This window comes from Hordeum vulgare, chromosome 7H, assembly GCF_904849725.1.
Source record: "Hordeum vulgare subsp. vulgare chromosome 7H, MorexV3_pseudomolecules_assembly, whole genome shotgun sequence".
Taxonomy (NCBI): Eukaryota; Viridiplantae; Streptophyta; class Magnoliopsida; order Poales; family Poaceae; genus Hordeum; species Hordeum vulgare.
The window spans coordinates 296,888,378-296,894,971 of NC_058524.1; the positions used below are offsets into that span (position 1 = coordinate 296,888,378).

The 6,594-nt window shown below is 46.8% G+C and overlaps 1 long non-coding RNA gene across 1 annotated transcript; it reads left to right on the plus strand.

The window, feature by feature from the left end:
• Positions 1 to 3,630: 3,630 nt before the first annotated feature.
• On the plus strand, positions 3,631 to 5,326 carry LOC123408003. Its single transcript, XR_006612703.1, has 2 exons — positions 3,631 to 3,950; positions 5,069 to 5,326. It is a non-coding gene; the product is annotated as an uncharacterized LOC123408003 (long non-coding RNA).
• Positions 5,327 to 6,594: the final 1,268 nt, after the last annotated feature.

Here is a 6,594-nt window from a genome sequence, read left to right on the forward strand (position 1 = left end):
GTCGGAGTCCCGCTCCCGACCAGCTGCCCATCGCCCCGCAGCCAGCCCCCCCCCCCCCCCCCCCGAGGTAGCTCCTGCACCTCGTGCCCAGAGGTGGATGCCCCCTCGCCGGAGCACTCGACACCAGTGACCACCTACAGCAGGAACTCCTCGCCGCGTCCCAGGCCAGACCCCTCGCTCCCTCTCCTTCCTCTTCCGCTCTCTCCTCCTCCTTGTGTTTCACATCGTCCCTCTCTCAAATCTCTCTCTTCCTCGTTTTTATTTCTCTCTGCAGAAGGAGCCATGGCGTCCCGAGCTCAGCGATGCCTCCCCTATGCCCAACCTTGCCCGGGGCCTCGTCTGTTGGTGGGAATGGGATCCCCTCGCCCAGATCCGCTGCTTGGTCGCCCCATCGCTCCCCCCCTAGGATCTGCACCGGAGAGCCGCCTGCAGCAAGCCACGCCGCCGCCCTGCAACCTGCGTTCTCAGCCAGGGGAACAGAAGAAATATCTCTGTATCCCGATTCCGGTTCAGGCATCGACAAGGTAAAGCTTATCTGCAGCAAAAACCGTTTATTGTCACAAGCACTTCGTAGCCCGACTGGTTGGTGCGGTCGGATTGCAACCAGCAGTTCCTGGGTTCGACTCCTAGTGGAGCCAAATTACGGGGTGACTTTATTTGTTTTGCACAGCCACACACCCAAGTACATGGGCCTTTTGTATAGATTCGGCCTAGTGGTTTTTTTAGCACGTGCAATTTTTCTTTATTTTTTCAGAAAAAGCATTGTTTTTCAAACGCTCGTAGTTTCTTAACCGTGCACCGGATCGGAGTGATTTAAATATGTAACTTGACTAGAATTTCGCGTAGTTTAACAATTTCCAACTCTCATGCATAATTAGAACTGTTTAGTGTGCTGTTTGCTTCGGTTTGCGTGTCGACGTGTTGAAAACGGTTTAGGTCGTAACTATGTGTCCGTAGCTCCGTTGGAGATGTGCCATATATGTAAATGGAGCAGAACGACGAGTAGAATCATGTGAACCACTTTGTTTTTCCGTTTAACAAACCTAAGATATGATTAGGACAAATCTGGTCAGAATTAAGTTTTAACACGTGGGGTCATTTCGGAGATGCTATATGTCGTTTCCGGCCTCATTTAAAATGCCTAGATAGGTAGTTTAATTTGTGCTTCACCTCTTGCCATGTTTAACCACATTTAATCTTGCCGTGTACCGAAACGGGATAGAACTAAATAATTAACGTGGAGTTTCGTCAATATGCAACTCGTTGCATATTGAACTTCACTTAATGTGTAGTGTTTGATTGTGTGAATTGTCATGCCGTGACTTGCATGTATCCAGCTGCTCATGCATCATTTGTGTTGTGCATCGTGTGGTGAATTTCGTTTGTTGATTTTTGTTTCCGGTTTGCTTCGTCTCGATAGAGTTCCGCAGCGTGCCGGATTGTGAGGACCCGTTCGACTACGTCAGTTCGTTTGCTTCACAGAGGCATTCTTCTTCCAAGCGGGATCTCAGGCAAGATGATCATTTCCCCAGATACCATTACTATCATTGCCATGCTAGTTTTATCGCTTCTATCGATTATGTCTCGTTGCCTACCACATGTTAAATATCAGCCTCTCAACAATGCCATGATTACCTTCAACCTCTTTGACCTAGCAAACCACTGATTGGCTATGTTACTGCTTGCTTAACCCTATTGTTAGCGTTGCTAGTTGCAGGTGCAGATGCTTCCATGCGAAAGCATGGGTTCCTTGTTATATCACCATATTAAATGTTATTTAATTTAATGCACCCATATACTTGGTAAAAGTTGGAAGGCTCGGCCTTTCTAGCCTGGTGTTTTGTTCCACCTTTTCCCCCTTAGTTTTTGGCTACCGGTGTTATGTTCCATAAATGAGCGCTCCTAACACGATCGGGGTTGTTATGGGGACCCCCTTGATAATTCGTTTTAGATTAAGACTGGTCTGGCAAGGCCCAACTTTGGTACTACATTTGCCTAATAACTAATGAACTGCATAGGGAGTAATTAACCCGAGGATTTTAATCAACCCCCGGGCCAGTGCTCCTCATGAGTGTTGGTCCAAATTGGCAGACTACGGGGCCACCGCGGGGCAACCCGAGGTTTGGTATCTCCTAGTGTGACCCATCCGTCATGTCCTGAGAACGAGGTACACGACTCCTATCGGGATCGTCGACACGTCGGGCGGCCTTGCTGGGTTAGTTTTACCTTTGACGAGATATCTTGTGCATGGGGATTCCGGTGATGCTTTGGGTAATCTCAGAGTTGAGGTTTTCCACTAGGGAATCCGACGAGATCGCGAGCTTTGTGATTGAGGATTTCTATGCGGCTTGTGGTAATTTGTGATGGACTAGTTGGAGCACCCCTGCAGGGTTAAATCTTTCGGAAAGCCGTGCCCGCGCTTATGTGGCAACGTGGAAACTTTGTTTAACACCGGTTCTAGATAACTTGAAGTTAATTTCATTAAAACTTGCCAACTGTGTGCGTAACCATGACTGTCTCTTTCGTGAGTTCCTTCTCCGATCGAGGACACGGTGGGGTTATGTCTGACGTAGGTAGGTGTTCAGGATCATTCATTTGATCATCAGTAGTTCACGTCCGTTATGCGTAGATCTTCCCCCTCTTATTCTTGTACTCGTAAGTTTAGCCACCAAATAAATGCTTAGTCGCGGCTGCAGCCTCACCACTTAACCATACCTTACCCATTAAGTTTTGCTAGTCTTGATACATTTGGAAATGAGATTGCAGAGTCCCCTGTGGCTCACAGATTACTACAACACCAATTGCAGGTAAAGGTAAAGGTTATTTGACGCGAGCGCGTTGATTGATCATTTGGAGTTGCTTCTTCTTCTTCTTCTTCTTCTTCTTCGATCTAGGATGGGTTCTAGGACGGCAGCCTGGGATAGCAAGGATGGACGTCGTTCTTCTTTTGTCGTTTGTTTTCGTCCGTAGTCGGACCCTGCTCTTACTCTTGATGATTATGTAATGTAGTGCTGTGACTCTGATGTAGCTTGTGGCGAGTGTAAGCCAACTCTCTTTATATATCTCTTCTTTTCAGTACATGTACTTGTAATGATATCCATTCTTGCGACACGACGAGATGCGCTTCTATCCCTGACGAGGCCTTCGTGTCAAATTGAGGATAGGGTCACATCTTGGGCGTGACAGGAGGTCCCTCCTCCCTTCGGCTAGAGGAGGAAGACGACCTCGGTCAAACCTGTGTGTGGGCCCCGTGCATCTACGTCTCATCCCCAGCCAGAGCCCGCGCAAGTGAAGGCGCCTTCGGTCAAGTACGCCTTGCCCTTTGCGTTTGCGTATTTCTAACTCAAACGTTTTCTTTTCTGTTTGTTTTTCAAATAGATTTTTGACCACACTTTGACTAGCTATAACTTCTGAAATAAAACTCCAAATGAGTTGATTCTTTTTTTCACCTCTTACAAATTATGTCTAGTTTATTTTAATATTTATTTGAAAATTTTATAAGACAACTTCCTGTGTTGTTTTTATATTGTATGTTAATTAGTATATTTTTAAATAGGCTTTGAAGAGAGGAGTCAAAACTTGCAAAAGTTGTGTGGTGAAACCCTACTTCTCTACACTTTGAAGGCAAGCATCCTGAACCTACATTTATTTTGGTTATGTGTGGTTTTATTGGTAAGAATAACATAGGGTTATGTTATATATGTGGTGTTATTTCATGTGACAACTATGCATGTGGTTTCATGATTTATGAGCAAAGACTGTTACATTGCGATGCACGGACAATGGTCACGCCTTCCTACCCTACATGTCTACCTGATGGGATTTGCTAAAAGTCGATGTCTTGTGGAGACACGACCGTGGGACTGACATCTCGTGGACGAGAGTGGTCAGCAAGGCATGTTAGGGCGGGTAGTGAATCTGTCTACAAATTGTTGGTGCTAATCATGCAGGTAATACCTAAACCTCCCAAGTCGACCATAGATTGAGTCTTGTCAGTATGTGTCCTTATTTGTGTGCTACCATAGCTTCCTGGATAATGGATTTGGTATAGTTAGTTGCAGACCTATTATCAGTCACACACCAGTAGAGGGGCCGCGATGAAGGTATCCACGGTCGTGGACCAAATCCAGTCATACGGTCAGGGGGGCATGGGTATTTCTGGTCTGGGACCGGAAGGGAGGGCACTACCCGTTAGTGTTGGGTATAAATTATTTTTAATCCCATGCTAGTCGAGGTCGGAGCCTCCTCGTCTTATGGTTTTGCCTTGGCAGCGTAGTCCGGGTGAGGTCGGGCTTCGCGGATGTAAAATGGGTGTGTGCTGGTTCTGAGTGTCCGCTTCTAAATTGCCGTACGCGGGATTAGTCATGATGACTATCGAAAACCGTGAACTATGGGTAAAGAGTACACCCTCTGCAGAGTCAAAACTATTCGAGTAGCCGTGCCGCGGTCAAGGACGTTGGTTGACTAGTCAAGTGTCGGTCTTCGGAGGTAGTTAAAGGAGTATGAGACTAATCTGGAAATACGGTGGTTGGTTATAAACATTATTTCTATGGACTAACCCATATGATTTTGATTGTTGAATATCCCTTGGATGGTACTACCTCCTGGATATTGTTTATTATTTCATATAAGCCCTTTATGTGGTGTCGCTGTGACGCCCGACTGTGGCATGTTTATTATTTCATATAAGCCCTTTATGTGGTGTCGCTGAGATGCCCGACTGTGGCATGATTATTATTTCATATAAGCCCTTTATGTGGTGTCGCTGAGACGCCCGACTATGGCATGTTCATTATCTCATATAAGCCCTTTATGTGGTGTCGCTCAGACGCCCGACTGTGGCATGTTTTATAATCCATCTGTTATTGTTTCCCGTATTGATTGCTTATTAAATTTTAGTATGATTATAATTTCACTACTAATACTTGAGTAGTATTTTTCGGTTGAAATTTTTTTATGGCATCATTATAAGTGTATAGTCAACCCTGCAATTATATGTTTGTTCCTTGGTGGTTGCGAGTACATTCAAAGTACTCACTGGCTTGTCCATGGCTATTGTCTTGGCCAGATTGGAAGCTTGGAGAGGATAAGCTTGACGATAAGCTTGGAGCATAGGCATGGAGGACAGCAGTCGCGTGAGATAGGAATTAACCTGGTCAGCTCTTCCTGTGGGAAATGGAGTCCCATAGACGTGGGAGATCCCTCAACCGCTTCCGGCATCAACCACTAGAAACCCTTTTGATGTACTCATTACACCACCTTGGTCTTGTACCTCAACTTGTATTTTTTCTTGGAAATTTGTATCAAGGAAAGGTGTGCCAGCTAATAGTATTCCTGGGGCTGGTATATTTAAGGGCCATTTGAAGGGAAATTAAAATCCCCAAAAATCCGGTCCCCACAAACTTGGTATTAGAGCCAGGTTGACCGTTGGCTAATCTTATCTTAGTCGGGTCAATAAGCCCTAGATGACCACCCATCAAGCCAGTTCCATAACCACCAGTCAAGTCTATCCTAACCAGTAGCCGAATAGTGTTCGCCAACACCTTTCGGCAAAGCGGTGCCCAACCTATCAGACTAGCCCTATGGTCACACACGAGTGACCCACGACCATTTTGTCCTTTCTCACAATCTTGCGAGAGAAGACTTCGTTTTCCTTTCTATAAAGGTAGTGATTGCCCAGCACGGCACATCACGACCACAACCACCTCAAGATGACATGCCCCATTGTCCACAATGAGACCACTACTGCAGACCAAGGACGTTTGTGGCCATCCTAGCCAGCCTGACCCGTCGTACATTTGCCATGGAAGAGCCTCTGGAGTACGTTGTGTACCAAGAGCTCACGAGTGGTGCCATTCGTCACTTCTGGGACACAGTACACATGTACGGCAGGAGTATCAGCCAAGAGCGTCCCCATCGGTTCACCGGAAGGACAACTTCCTACGAGCACGAAGCCATCCAGTTGGTAGCTCGAGAGGCAATAGTTCAACTCCGGCACCTGTCGCCAGGAGTAAACTGTCGCTCGTTCTACTACTACCCTAGCCGAGAAGGTTATGGTAGGTTGATCCATCTCACCAGCGGAGACCATGAGACCGACCCCGCCCTATTGCACCTTGTGCGCTACGTGAGAGTGCAAGAGGCACTGTACGACCAGGTCACCCTCGACGTGATTGCAGCTCATGTAGAGCTGGTTCGTCTGAGGAGGAGAGAAGCGGAGCCTGAAGCCAGCAACCATGTAGTGTTGTTTGGGAGACTGATTGAGCTCCAGAGGTTTGACCCAGCTATCGACCCAAATCATGCGCATGTCTCCCCCGAGGAGCTTCGCCGCATTTTGGGGATTTCCTCCAATGGAACAGTAGCCACAGCACCCCGCAATGGACACCACCGCTACCCCAACCTTGTAGCTGCACTCCCTTCCCCGAGAAACCGTGATGTCGTAGTTCCAGCAAACTCGACGTCGGCAAGACCCGCTCACCTAGAGGTAAACAAAGTAGACTAAGCCTTGACCCTGCTTTAGAGTCTCTTGCATGTAATGTATGAGCTGGTATTTCATAAATAAATGAGCAAGCTGTTTTTTTTTCATTATTTTAAGCA